Source organism: Kryptolebias marmoratus, linkage group LG2, assembly GCF_001649575.2.
Source record: "Kryptolebias marmoratus isolate JLee-2015 linkage group LG2, ASM164957v2, whole genome shotgun sequence".
Taxonomy (NCBI): Eukaryota; Metazoa; Chordata; class Actinopteri; order Cyprinodontiformes; family Rivulidae; genus Kryptolebias; species Kryptolebias marmoratus.
The window spans coordinates 17991504-18006136 of record NC_051431.1 but is presented as its reverse complement, the minus strand read 5'-3'; positions in this window follow the sequence as shown (position 1 = coordinate 18006136).

The window sequence follows — 14633 nt, the reverse complement described above, 5'->3', positions numbered from 1 at the left end:
TTTTTTTTTTTTTTTGTGTTGTTTTGTTTTTTTTCCTTTAGCCTCAGGAGTCAAATTTACAGGAAAGCTTCACAGCATGTAGCAAGGTTATAGTCTTATTATGGAAATAAATCTCATTTGCATGTGTTGTCCCTGGTGGCATTAAATTTCAAATTACGTCCTACAGTGTTTCCGGTATTTCAACACTTGTGATGTGTTTTTGTTTTTTTTTAACACTGCAAGGACTGATGTATGCCTGAAATTCTCTGGCATGTTTTTGACACAAAAACAGGCAAAAACAATCCATCTAATCTTGAAGTTTGAGAAAGATAAAGTCCAACTTAAAATAATAACACAAAAGAAGAACTTTGTAGTCACATAAATAAAAGGAAAGAATAAAACATTTCATGTAAAAGCTGTATTTATTGTCCCGCTTTGGCTCATTTCTTTGCACATTTCCAAATATGAACATGACGGCTCAACAGTAAGATAGAGAGTGACATACAAAGAGTGACAGTGATGTGCATGAGTATGACACGAGGGGCGCAAGGCTGAGATTAATGGGAGAAAAGCAAATCCATCCCAAAAATAAACACTAATCCAAACTGAGTCTGATGGATAAGTTGGTAAATTGAGTAAACAAACTCCAACCTCTGTTTAATATGAAGTGCCAGACAATATCTAGTGATTCAAAATGGAATCTAAAACAACAAAAGAATGGTTCAAATTGGGATGATGTTGGATGTAGAAGCGAAAAAAACAGAAAAAAAAAATCTTCCTTCTAAATGACTCTCGGTGTAGCACGACAAACTTTAAAATGTGAGTTACACGAGCGCTTTGAGAGAACTTGAGAAGTAAAATCCACAATAATTGAGCATTAATCAGATAAATATGAGAAGGCGGCAAAGACAGAAACCAGCTGGTTGGACTTCTGTAAGAGTAATATTTGACCACAGAGAAGATGTTTCATCTGGTCAGAAATAAAACATGATGTAACACATGGAAGTGTTGAATATGACTTAATAATCACAGAAGCAAGACATCTGGAACAAGCCATGTTGTATATAACTGTTTGAATGACCTAGGTTTACAGAAGTAAAGTTTAAAGGAGTAGTCAAGTGAACTTTGAAGGGATGTTCTGTCAAATAGTTATCAATAGTTAGAGCCTTATTAACTGTGAAATCAGTAAAAAGAAGTATTGAGAAAAAGGCAAATGTTCCTTTTGAAGCTGAGCTATTGGCTAGCAAACTAAATTTGTAAATTTTGTAGTTATTTTTCAGGCTTATAAAACACATCTTTTTTTAAAAATGACATACCGATGTGAAAGAATGCTACATTAGCAAACAAACCTCTGCACATTTGCATGCCTTTATTTGTTTTCTTTGTTGTTATCTAATATGTCCATGGATGTCTTTGAACACAGGCTTGGTATTCGGTAATTACAAAGTAAATGAGACTGCAACTAAAAACGTACATGTTTTTTTTTTTTTTTTCAATTTTCCTGCAGTTTTAACTCATCTCTAACTAATCTCTAGCAGTTGCAGTTCATTAAGATACTGGCTTAATTACACTGCTGTTGTTTTACAAATTCAATCTCAGGATTTTATGGCAGTTCATGCAAGCACTTTATTACTAACCCTTACAACACTGTCATTTTGCATTACATGATTATTTACATAAACTGCTACGGTTATTTGCAAGTGCAAATAGTTGCATCAGCAGGTCGCTGGAGCACTTCCGGTGCAGACTGCAGCACTTTCAGATTGAATACTTTACTATCTCTGCAGAAAAAAACTATGTAATGTAAAAGTGACACTGATGGTAAAGGTTTATACAATTTGTCATAGTATATAATATCCATCCATCTATTTTCTTTACTCACTTATCTATGCAGGGGAGCTGATTTATATCTCCGGAGGTCATTGTGCGAGAGGAGGGCAACACCATGGACAAGTCACAAGTCCATCACAGGGCCACATAGAGATGGACATCTGAGTTTGAACCCACTACCTTCTTGCAGCTCTAACAACTGTGTGACAATGATGCCCATTTAGAAAACAGCATTTGCATTAACTGGAGTTGGCATTGTCTTTTCATCGTATGGCACATTTCTTTTTATTTTACATCCACACACATACTCACACACACAAACACACACACACAAACACACACACACACAGTTTACACAGTAAACAAGCATTCCAAAAGAAAAAGTTTCACCCATTCTATTAGAGTGTGAAATGTGATATTTGTCAAAGTTCATCTGCCATGGAAATAAATTCTTTGAGAAAACTACAAAACCAGGAAGATGCATAAATGTGAAAAAATGTGTTTTACTGAGGGAGGAAGAAATTGTGATCTTTATTTATTTATATCTGTATGGTTATTTTTCTTACAGCGCTGGCTTTTAAACACAAATACACCAGTAACGAAAAGATAAAGAAAAAAAGAAATCTGTTGATATTCCCTTCACTTACACTTGGTCACTTTAAAGCAAAACTGAAAGGGATGGAGACATGTGGCTGTGGGAGAAAAGAACATATGGCATCTGCTCTAGTGGAAAACCTTAATTTGGGGTAGAGTATTGGCACCCGTTGCCTGACTAGCATTAACATGCTGTCAGAGAGGCCCTGGCAGAACACTAAGTGGAGCACACTTGCCCAGCACTGTTCCTAAGAGACTTGCAGCATGTCCCTTCCCACTTGCCATCAGCCCTGGACCTTGTTATCACAACTTGTAAAGAGGAAACACAATGGAGACAAATTAAAGAGGTTTGATTGGCTGTTAAGGCATGAGATCCCATCATTCTTAATAACCTTTATCTTAGAGGCCCATTCATAAAAACTGTAACAACTGAGGTAGGAGCAGTGACACTAAGATTATGTCAATAACAGTAATATGTTTGGTTTTATTTTTACAAATATATCAGCTAAAGATGTCTCATGTGGTTTGTTATTGGTGGTAAATGTTATCAGTTCACACCTGTATTTTATTTATGTGCACAAAATAATATGGAAAAACATTAACAACTCTCTTCTTCATGATTATAAGTATTTAAAAAATTTTTTAATTAGAATAAACAATTAAAACAACATAAGTTCTGAACAGATTTTGACTGGTGGCAATACAGCTACTCCCCAAAATTCCAACATACGTCAGCTTTTTTCTGTAAATCTCAACAGTATTTTCAGACATACTTTTGTAATAATGTCAGCTGATAAAATGTTGATGCTTCTATGTACAAACTGCAGAAAAAATGTGAAGAAATCCAAGATTAAAAGAAATGTTAAAGCTGATGCCAGTGGCTCTTTAGGATCACCATGGTAACACTCATGTGTCTGTCACTTCCTGACAGCACGCTTGATAAGACTGGCAGACAGAAATGCAGAATGAAATTAAGCCTCAAGTAAACAGTTATTGTTCAACTTTTATGTGTCTATAATGTTTTATGTAGGAGATATGAGAAGTCAAAAAGACCCTTGACTTCTTGTTTTAAAGAGAAAAGTCTGAGCTCCGTTACGGTACGAGTCAATGAGAGTTTGGATGTGTGCACTCTGTACTCCAGGGGGATGTGATAGAATACCTTAAGACTTTTAGCAGTGAACTAAAACACTCACTGTGCTTGTGTAAATATTTTAAAAGGTATTAAGATACTAAATTTGTCATATAAAGTCCAAATTTTGGTGACCTGTTTAAACTCTTAATGATGCTTCTATTGTGAAATATGTCTGAGCTGCTGTTTTTTTTTTTTTTTACTTGTTTTGGCAAAGTTCCACTGTACTTCTAATATCCTCCAGCTGTAGCATATTTAAAGTATGGACAATTTACAACAAATTTAAAAATTCTGCTGTTTAGCCGATTAATACTCCATTATTTGCAGTGGAAAGCCCAATCTAGTCTTAATAAAACATAATATATAAACTACTAAAATCAGAAACCTGAATTATCAGTCTAGATTCTTTGGTTTCAGAGAGACAATTATGCTCCGTCTACCCACCTGCACTCAAATACTTATTGAGGTTTTAGAGTGATTTTGAAGTCTTCTTTCCCTTGCTTTCTTTTTTGCTCTGCATTATGGGTCTTGTTATCATTACATCATCGTTATGATGTGTAGTACAGCTTAAAAATTGTAACTGCGGCAATTTTGGCACACTGGAGAGAAATAAAATAACTATTAAGAATTTAGCGTGAGCTTTTAGCTTGTTCAGCTTCTTGGTATAAATATGGTAAAAGCAGTTTGACAGAGAAACAATCAGTGCTAGAGAAATTCAAAAGGTGGGGAGAATAACGGTTTTTCAGTCCTAAACTAAGGACTAGCAGACAAATACAGTATTGTGACTCTCCATAGAAAAGATTTGATTTCCTGAAACGATTGCCTGGTTATGTGGCAGGGGTCATGACGCCTGCCTAAGAGATGCAGCCAAATATATTACTCTATGTCACACTACTGCCTCTTTGTGGCTTTGAAGCCCCACCAAAAGACCCAAACCTAACTCTTCTGGAAGCAATTATTGTTTTGGAACCTAGCAGAAAAGTGTGTGATGCTGCAGGAGAAAAAAAGTTTAGTTTTTCATCACAATTTCAATTTAATGTACCTGCTGTGAATTGCAACTGACTCCGGCTGGCATCTACAACAAACCTGCAATTTATTTTCAAAGTCGACTATGAAACACACCGGCAGTGAGCATTTGATACTGAAATGATAGATGTTTGGCAGAATAGTCCTTTAGGGAAAGCCATGTTTTAAAGGTAAATATCAACAGACAGGTTAAAATGGAAGCGTCACAGAGGAGACTGACACTCAAGAGGAGCTACAAGTGATCTAATCTGTGGTGATGTCGGTGTTTTAGGCTGAAAATAGAAAACGCTGATGGTACAGTTTGCTGATGTTGCTTTGCCGTGGACCTTTTAACCCCACACAGTGGCTGAATAGCACTGCTCTCCGGGAAACAAATTGCATCTCTGCATGTCATTATCACATTAACTCTGCATCGGCTGTCAACAAAGGGCCACAGCATACACATACTTACTCATAAACGCTTACACACACAAAATCCTATCAGCTTTATTCTCTTTGACTCATCCCCAAAGAAGGCTGTGGATGTTAGCCTCTAAAATCCGAACACTTTGAATGTTATTCGGTTTGAAAAAAAAGAAAATGGAGAGAAAGTAAAGAACGATGATAATGGGAAGGAAAGAGATGAAGAGACGAATTTCGGCCAACTCCTGCTGCGACCTCATTGATAGATGCAGAGTTTTTCAAAGAGGGAGTTTGGTTCATTTGCAAATCTCTCCACAAAGACTGCAGGCATTTAGCGTGTCTGTTTGAAAGTGATCCTATGTGTGTGAGTCTGCGTTTTTAGTTAATAATTGTGTGTATGTGCGCATGCTTACAACATCACTCCATTGCAGTGTTTTCCTAGTATACTGCATCAGCTTTTAGAGAGAGAGAGAAAAAAAAAAAGAAAAACATTAACTCTCCAGCTTTATGTGTTTTAGGTGGTCACCATCATCAGGATGCTGGTGTTCTTTTTCTATAATTCGTCTCATATCCTTTAAAAAGCCACTAGATTACCTAGAAGTTAAATTAGGCTTACTGGAATCCCACAGTGAGGAAGATTAAGGCTTCCCTTTTCACTGTTTAAAAGAGTAGAAAATGTGCAATTGTACTTTCTCTGCTAAACTGACAAAGCTGGGGAATCTTGGTTTTATCCTCTTTTAACCGCAAAGAAAAAAATTGTTCTCTCTACTTTTGGGCCACATTTAAAAAGAAGCAGGAAGCGGGAAGAGCTTCATATTTGATTACAACTTCTATTCTTTGCTACTCTGCATGACACAGGCAAGAGAAAAGATGATGTATTGTACTGGGAGAGATATAAAATTAAGAGATACGCATGAAGATTTGCCTTTTGCAACCTCATTCAATGAGAAACGGGGTTGAAAACTTGAAGAGCATTAGTGAAAACGAGGGCTTTGCATGAGATTTTACAATCGTGTTCTTGCTGTGTTCTGCCTAATGAGAATCTAATCGCTTTGTTCTGAGAATGATGCAACTGCTAAATGTCCCTGAGCTTTGCTTCTGCTGCTCATGATTTATCTAGATTTCTATTAACAACATAGAATTTTTTCCAAGCACATTATTTTAGCCTTTTTAATGCGAAAGAGATGATCTAATTAAGACCTTTTAAAATGAGGTTATTACAAAGAGAGGTTCACCAAAGTGGTATTTATTGTTTATTTTAAAAAGTACTTTTTCAAGTTTACATTGCTTCTAGGTAATACTCTTATGTATTTTTTTCTTTTTTATATATAGCAATTAACACCTTTCTTAAAAACACCTCCATTTAACAAGTTATATTAATGAGGAGAGAACATGTACCATTCTTTTCAGATTAATTTTAAATGACAAAAATATGCCTAAAGCAAATCACCAAACTTGTTAACTCTAGTTAACAAATTTGGTTAATATCAGGATGAAAATATATATTAATATAAGGATGAAAAAAAGAAAAAAAGTTCCCCTCCAGCTTTACTTCTGTAGTTTACATAGAGAGTTTTATGATGCTAGTTGAAGCTCCATACAGAGAGCATCACTGTGAGCAAAGCATCGACAGAAAAAAGATGAACAAAGGGTTTCCGCCTCTTTTTGTTGCTCAAAATTGAAACCGCTAGAGTTTGGTTTATGGGCGCTGCCATGACAACCAACAAAACCTGTCTGCGCGATATGTGGAGCTTTAAGTCCCACCTACCCCCCCACATATATTGAGGGTGTCACATGACCCCCTTTTTAAGCATGAAAGAACAATTTACAGCTAAACAAACTAGAAAAAAATAATATTTGTTTGGACAGCTACACCTTAAGAACTCTGTGAAACGACAAGGCTCAATGCCTGAAAAACTTGTCTGAGGTAGGCCTACATTTTTTTTTTACAAAGGCAATGTCCCGTTGTTTACATGGAGGGGGCAGGATGTAAAACTTGCGCTGGAACCAGCCTATCGGGTCACTGCCAGCAACAACTTCCTGGTTCCTGTCAGATGTCTTGGTTTTTCTTTATGGTCGATGTAACTGAACTAAATTATGCAACCAAATGCTTCTGATCTTAGTAATCTTCTGTATAACATTCTGCTCCTAGCTGTTTCTTCATTTCCACCCAATTAGGTGAACCTGTCTTGGACTTCAGTTATGAGACTGTATCAATGCTACAACAAAGTACCAAACGTGCACCATAAACACCACCCCCGCACCCTCACTCTGGTGTGAATAAATTATCACATGGCTTTCTACACAGAGTCCTTGAAGTGGCAGGTTTCTCACTTGTAATCTCTCTTTTCAGCTTTGAAGTGTAATGTGACCTAACAGCCCTTGAGCCAACTAAATGCCTGTGTCACTTCCCATACAACCACTGTATGCTAAGGAAAAGTGAACAGACCACACTGCAGCCTAGGGCTTCTGCATATTCATATCACACATAATAGAGTGAGTGCTTGTTTGGCTAAGGCTTTTACTCATCAATCTAATCAGATGTTAAACACTTAGGTGTGATGTGGTTACCACAAAACTTCCAAGAAAACAACATTCAGATAGAAGCCTCGTCCACACCCTTACAGATAGTTTTAAGAACAAGTCTTTTCTGTTGCATTTGCACCTTTGTTCACACACAAATAGAGGTTTTTTTTTGGTGAGAAAAACTGATATTTTTAAAACACTTTCAAAACTGAGATTTTTTTTTAAACTCGGTTTCTGGAGGATCTGTGAAGACAGGAGATACAGAACTCCTACGAAGCAGGCTATTTAGTGCGTGGTTACTTTCATTTGGTGCCAAGACAGACAAAAAAAGTCTTCACTGTTTTTGTTTTTTCTGGGTGTGTCTCTCTTTATTCTTAAAATGGTTTGTAAGAGAGGACACTGTAAACAGTATTGGAAAAGAAAGATTTTGTGAGGATCTTTAGCCAACCTAAGAATGTTCTTTCTCTGTAGTTTGATGCCAATAATGTGGACGTTCTAAACACGTACTACCCAAAGGTATTTCAGTGTTTTTGTTAGAATCATGTGGAGGGAGATATTGTATATTCATTAAAAAAAATATATTTGGAGTAAAGTATACTGGGCCTAATACAGACCATGCTTGAAACATTGGCATTGAAGATTAAAGTCTATTTCTATATTTTTAGCATGGTATGCAAGGCAAAAGTGTCTGTTAAACAAACATTAAAAATCTGGAACATTTCCATACAATTGTATGGCTTTTTTTTAATTATGTCATTTATTACATCAACATAACATTTTTAAGCTTACAGTTTTTTGGGGTTTTTTTTTGTAATTCTGAGTCATGTTAATTGATGTGTCAAAATATTTTTCTTCATAAAGATTTTTCTCTTTTTTTCACCCATTTCAGAAGTATATTTTGTGTCAGCTATGTTAAATGAATGAAAATATTACTGAAACAACAAAATTTACATTATTACACTTTGCAAAAGATATATTATTTCAATCAAAGGAGTAATTTAATTTAACCAACCCAAGTTTGTGTTAAAAACAGCAGAAGTAAACAAAATCAGTCAGTTCTAATTGATTGTGTTGACCCAACATAATTATGCTACTTTAAAACAACATAAATGCTTTATTTGGAAAGAAATCAATGTAATTGTGTGACAAAATGTTGAATTCATTTTTTTATTTTTTTTATTTAACAGGACATTTAAAACAACAACAACCAAAAAATTAACAAACCTAAACCTAATATTTTTCTGTAAGGCTAATATGCCTATTTTTAAATCAACAAATCATGTACTTAAATTGTTTTTTGAGTGTATAAAATTAAAGAAAATAAATTCCTTTCATTTTGAATGATTTTAATCATGCTTATGTATGCAGGAGAAAGATCTACTGTGTATGGGCTGGAGTGGTTCATAAAATTCAATTCAGTTTGGATTCTATTTTGGTTTTCATAGTTTTCAGTTCAGTTTTTTTATTTATTTATTTTTCTTGCATTTCTACTTTTTTCCTATTTTGTAAACAGTCCAGAAATATCAAACATCAGTAATAAACAACTCAATATTTACACTTTTTAATAAAATATCAGTTGTTCTCATAGATATGCCATGTAATCAAGTAAAACTGAAGGAATGAAGCAGTTTAGCTTTGACAGTCTTCTGTGAAAGAGATGTGTGAGAGATGTGGCTTATTTAAAAATGCTTTTCATTTATTTTCCTTGACCATAAAGTGCAGCGTTTTCGTCACCTTTTAGACCCTTTGTAAGTGTTCAGCACATGTCAGAAGTGACTGAAATTTATAGAATATGCTTATCAAAATGTTACATTAGCTGTGGTTTTAACAAAAACTGTCTGAGAAAATAAACAGAAAACAACTTTGTTTTACATGAGAGTAAAGAAACAGTAATTTGTTTTGTAAACTAAATAACAAACCTAAAATTCACACAAAATTTCAAAATAGTTACAATAATTTTACATAATATTAATTGTAATTGTGTCCTATTTGGCTCAACTATGATGATGTTGATGATCATAAAATAGTATTCTTTTATTCATCTTTTATTCTATTATTTTTTTCATTGTGAGTTCTTCATTATGCTGATTCAACATTCTGGCAACGCTTTACCTAAACAAACAAAGCTTTATTTAGTTATTTATTTTACAGTATAATGTCTTATTCCACGTATTCAAGTGTAAAGTCTTTCATGAACTGAGTTTTACCATATTTTGCACTTTTAATGTCCAAATCCGTGGTTCCTTCTCTACCTTCCTCATGGCGGAAATCTTAAGACCCGAGTTACTACCGCAACGCTTTTTGGCACATGCGCTGAACAACTCAAGGTCCCAGTTTCATAAACAGTTCTATCCCAAGTCAGACAACGTTTGGGATATTTCTGAAACATCCAGGCTATGTTGCTTGGTGTCAGCAGTGGTGAGTGCCGACCAGCGGAGACCAGAGAGTCCAGGCTTCAGTGGGCCAAGCCGTTTGGTTCCCTGCAAAGAAGGAGCATATATCAGGCAGGGGTTTCCACAATCATTTTTTGACTCATCAGTGTGTATGTGGCAAAACATTAACAAACTACTACAGTACAAAGTATTGCATCTAGACTTTCTGCAATCCACTATTCATCACTTTCCCCACAAAAAAGACAAGATGATCTTCCTCCCACAGTCCTCCTACAATCTCTCCTAAACCCTATTTCTGACTCTCATAACGCCCTGTTTGGCAGATGGCATGCTGATATCGCCATATTGCACTCAAGCATTGTTTTGTTTTATTTTGGACTCATCACTGTGTTTTACATAGTTTTAGAATCAAGGGTAAAAAGTTCAGCCACTATAACCAGGTTCCACAATGGTTCTGACCGCATTAAGAACTGACTGCGGTGTTCTGCTCCTCCTTAAAGCCTTCTACGACCTCACCTGTAGCCACACCAAACTTTGCAGTTAACCTCTGTGTGAACTCCAGAGGACCCAAAGTAAATAAATCAGCAGTGGCATGTTCGGTGAAAGAAACTGGCAGCTGTACTTCTTGTCACCTTGACAGATGAATGACATGTCTCCTTGTTTTCCTATTGAACGTCTTTACTTTCATCATTCTTCTACCTCTGTTTTATCCCCTGAACCTCTGTTCTCATTTGTCTTCATTTCTTTTCCCTTGCAGTGGGTCTCTCTTATATTCTTTATTTAGCTCTAATGAATTCTTTCTTATACATTTCACTTTTTTTTCATTCCCAGCTGCTCTTAGTTCTTTCAGCTCCTCTGTTTCTCTTTCCCTCTGGCTTTCGTCTCTGGGCTTTTGTCCTCACATCCTTTGGGTTATTGGAGGATGTGGTACAGCATCGTGTCTCAGGCCACTGGAGAACTTTTAGAAGTCAACAAGAGAGAGGCTGGCATGCTCCCTGGGGTTCTCGTGCACACACACACACAAATTCAGTTCCACACATACCAATGTTAAGCTCTTGAATCCCCTCAAAGAACCTAACTCCCACAAGGCAAGATGCCACAGAGAGAAAAACAAAGAGATGAAATATTTTCTTTCTGTCCTCCACTTTCCATCTCTTTCTAACCTCCTCTCTTCTCGTTGTAGTCTTCAGTAGTTCTCTGCAGTGCAGTACAATCAGGCGGAATGATCAAAGAGTCTGGGGTTTTAGAAGCGAGGGACAAGTTGAACGTGTGTGGAAGACTAGATGAGAAAAGAAGGCAGGGGAACCGAGCTGTCAATCAGGCACTCCATCAACCTCTGTGGTGCTTGTTTCTCTGTGGTACTTCCATGGGTATGAAATACAACACTAAGTTTACCTGGAAAACCAGAACTTTGCTCGTTTTTGTCAGAGTTTCAAGGATTTTGTAGTAAAAGAAAGTAACAGGTGAGCTGAAATGTTGGTTTGTCCATAAAACCTACAGTTTATAAATGAACCAAATCTGTAATAATGTTGTTGTTTTTTTGTCTTTTTATAAAAAGTTGTTTCTTTTATTTTGTCATGTGTACCCTTTCTTAGCAAACATCAATGATACAATTATAGCACACTCCCTATCTGCTATAGTTAACATGAAAAAAAGAAAAGAAAAATAAGCTGCATTTGCCTTCAGGTCTAATTTAACATGAAATGAAAAATAAATTCATTTAGAAAAACAGCCTCAAACCAAACTCTGTCCAACTATTGACCAATTTAGTCACTAAAAATTCTATTCTTTTCTTTCAAAGCTCAGTTTGTCTTTGCCTTGAATTTTGATGCTTATCGAGGTCGAGAGAGCTTAATGAGTAAAGAAAAAAAATCATAATAATAATGCTTAAATTATGACAGTTATTTCCAATGAATTGGTTTGTGAACCATGAAACCACAGCACCCTCTGCTGGATCTAGAGGAAATGACAAACAGAATTGTGCCGTTAAGCATGCATGTGTGTTATAGACTCCTAAAATGTGGATAGTTCACAATTAAAACTTGGTTTTAGGGTTTCCTTGTCAAGAATAAAAGTCCTAATTGGGACCAAAACCTGGTCCTGCTTGGATAAAATGTATTTCCTAAAATAATTTTACATTCCATTATATTTTATCTATTTTAACCAGCTACCTCATAAAATGGTATGGAGTACAAAGAACATATTTAGGCCAATCAGCATGACATAAATCTTCAAATCATTTAGAAAGGAGGAAAAAATATAGGTTTTCATAATATTAAAAGTATGACACAAAACCAAAGCTGACATGACACATATTGTTACATCCCAAGCCACAATAGTATTGAAGGAAAAAAATGTGGGAAGAGCTAAATCACCTGAGGCTGACATGTCATGAACGTTCCCAATGAGTTATTCCTTTTTCTTTTAGTGCGTTTAAAATGCCAATATATAAGATTAAATTTTGCCTTGAACGTTAGAGTGGTTGTCCACTAAATAAGAGATTGACGGTTCAGTTCCTAGCTCATCCAGCGTCCTTGGACGAGACGCTGAATCCCACATCAGCCTCTATGTGTTCACTATTACGTGACTGTGAAAGGAAGAGCCAAAATGCTCTGTGTGTGTAGAATAAGAAGTGTTGGATAAAGAGAAAAGACAAAGTGAAGCACTTACTTTAATATAGCCAATGTTTAAAAAAAAATCCATTGGAGTACAGACCATTTTCCCTTTTGCAGAGATAAAGGCTGTTGACTGCACCAGATGAAACACTGAGACTCTGGAGGCACTTGGGCAAAGGTAAGTTTTCTAATGTGCCCCAAAATGTGTTAGCATAATAATCTTCACAGTCAGCTTTCAGTCAAGAGGGGCTGTTACAATGTAGGACAGCACAAGACATGCCTTTTAGTTACATAGACAGTTCTAACCAAGAACAAACCATTAAGATAAAGACATTTATTGATAAATGGGTCAAAGGACAGAAAAGAGGCAATCAAGAAAAAGGTATGGAAGAGGTTAAGAAACATGATAGAATTGTGAGGAGAAACCAAAGAGGCAAGATGTGGGTGTGGGTACATCTCAAGAGGCTTTAACTTCTTGGCCCCCAGATTCTTGTAATACAAAAGGGGGGACAGGAAATAGAAAAGGAAGGATTGGAGAGGGGTGGGGAAGAAGGAGAAGGTGTTTGAGAACGGAAATAAGTAAGGAAGGGGTTCAAAATCTACATATTTGAGGATGGAAATAAAAGTTGTGTGCTCTGTTCCTTAGTAAAATAAAAAATTAAGTAACATAAATAAAAACCAAGTTGCTTTCCTATGTTCTTATGAACTATTAAAAGTAAATGTTCAATTTTATTTTTCCTTTCTGAAATTCTTGTGCATGAAATGTGAGTCCTTTATACCATTTGTGGTTTTAAAATTGGATTTTATAGAAGCAAATAATTAATTAATTGGATATAATTAGATATAATTGACATTTTAGTTATTTGATTTGAACAGTTAAGCTGTTAAGTGGTTTAATCTGATTTTAGTGAATGTGCTTAAAGTTTCAAAATATTCAGCTCCTAATGCTGTCATTAGTCAACAGACATACTGTAACTAACATGCCAATTTCAAAACAATAAGAGATTAAAAAGAAACAGAACATAAATATTAAATTCATAAAAAAATACCTGTGTGATCAGTAAAATATTAACTTAAACTGTTTAAGTTTATTCCTAAGTGTGTGAAGGAAAGATACCGCAGGTCTTTCCTCCCGGCCGCCGTCAGACTGCATAACACCCACTGCTCTCTTTATTATAGGCATACATTTGGAATTTACTTATTAGTATTTTATATTAATTTGTATTTTCTGTATATTGGTTCTGTTCTGTCCTCTGTGCTGCTGTAACAATGTAAATTTCCCCGCTGCGGGATTAATAAAGGAATATATCTTATCTTAAAATTTGGCTAAAAATGGTCATATCCATCTAAGAGTCAGAAAAGCTCACTGTGGAAATAAGTTGCCAGGCTGTTTAATGTCAGGAATATGTGCACACAAACAGATGCACATTGCTTTATAACTTTGATGCACAAGAGCAGAATCAGCAAGGCAGCTGGTGTTAAACCACGTAAATGGTTTAATATGCCTGATGGGCAACACAGACATACATACACACAGTATTATGTGTGCTGTTACTGTGTGTGTGTCAAAGATCCAGGCCAGAAACTCAAAAGTGAGCAACGGCCGCATCATCCTTTTAAAAATAACAAAACAAAGATGGATGTAGAATTTTACAGTTGTTTCAGATGAGGAAAATATAAGTACACAAAAGCATCTCTTTTACAAACTGTGATGGCTCCTAGCGTTCTACGACTAGGATTCCCTTTAAAGGTTTTTATTTTCTTTTTTGTGAAACTGGTTCAGTTGAATATGGATTTCTTATTGGGTTTCTTAAAGAAGAATGAAACATAACTTAAGCCCTTAACCCATTCAACCCTGAGGAGACCCTTAACCTAGCCCAGGGCCAAAAGGCCCTAACCCCCAACACCCTGAGGAGAACCTAACCCTAGTCCAGGGACAAAAGGACCTAACCCCTTAAACCCTGTAGAGACCCCAACCCTAGCCCAGGGCCAAAAATCCCTGACCCCTCAAATCCTGAGGAGACCCTAACCCTAGCCCAGGGCCAAAATGCCCTGACCCCTCACATCCTGAGGAGACCCTAACCCTAGCCCAGGGCCAAAAAGCCCTGACCCCTCACATCCTAAGGAGACCCTAACCCT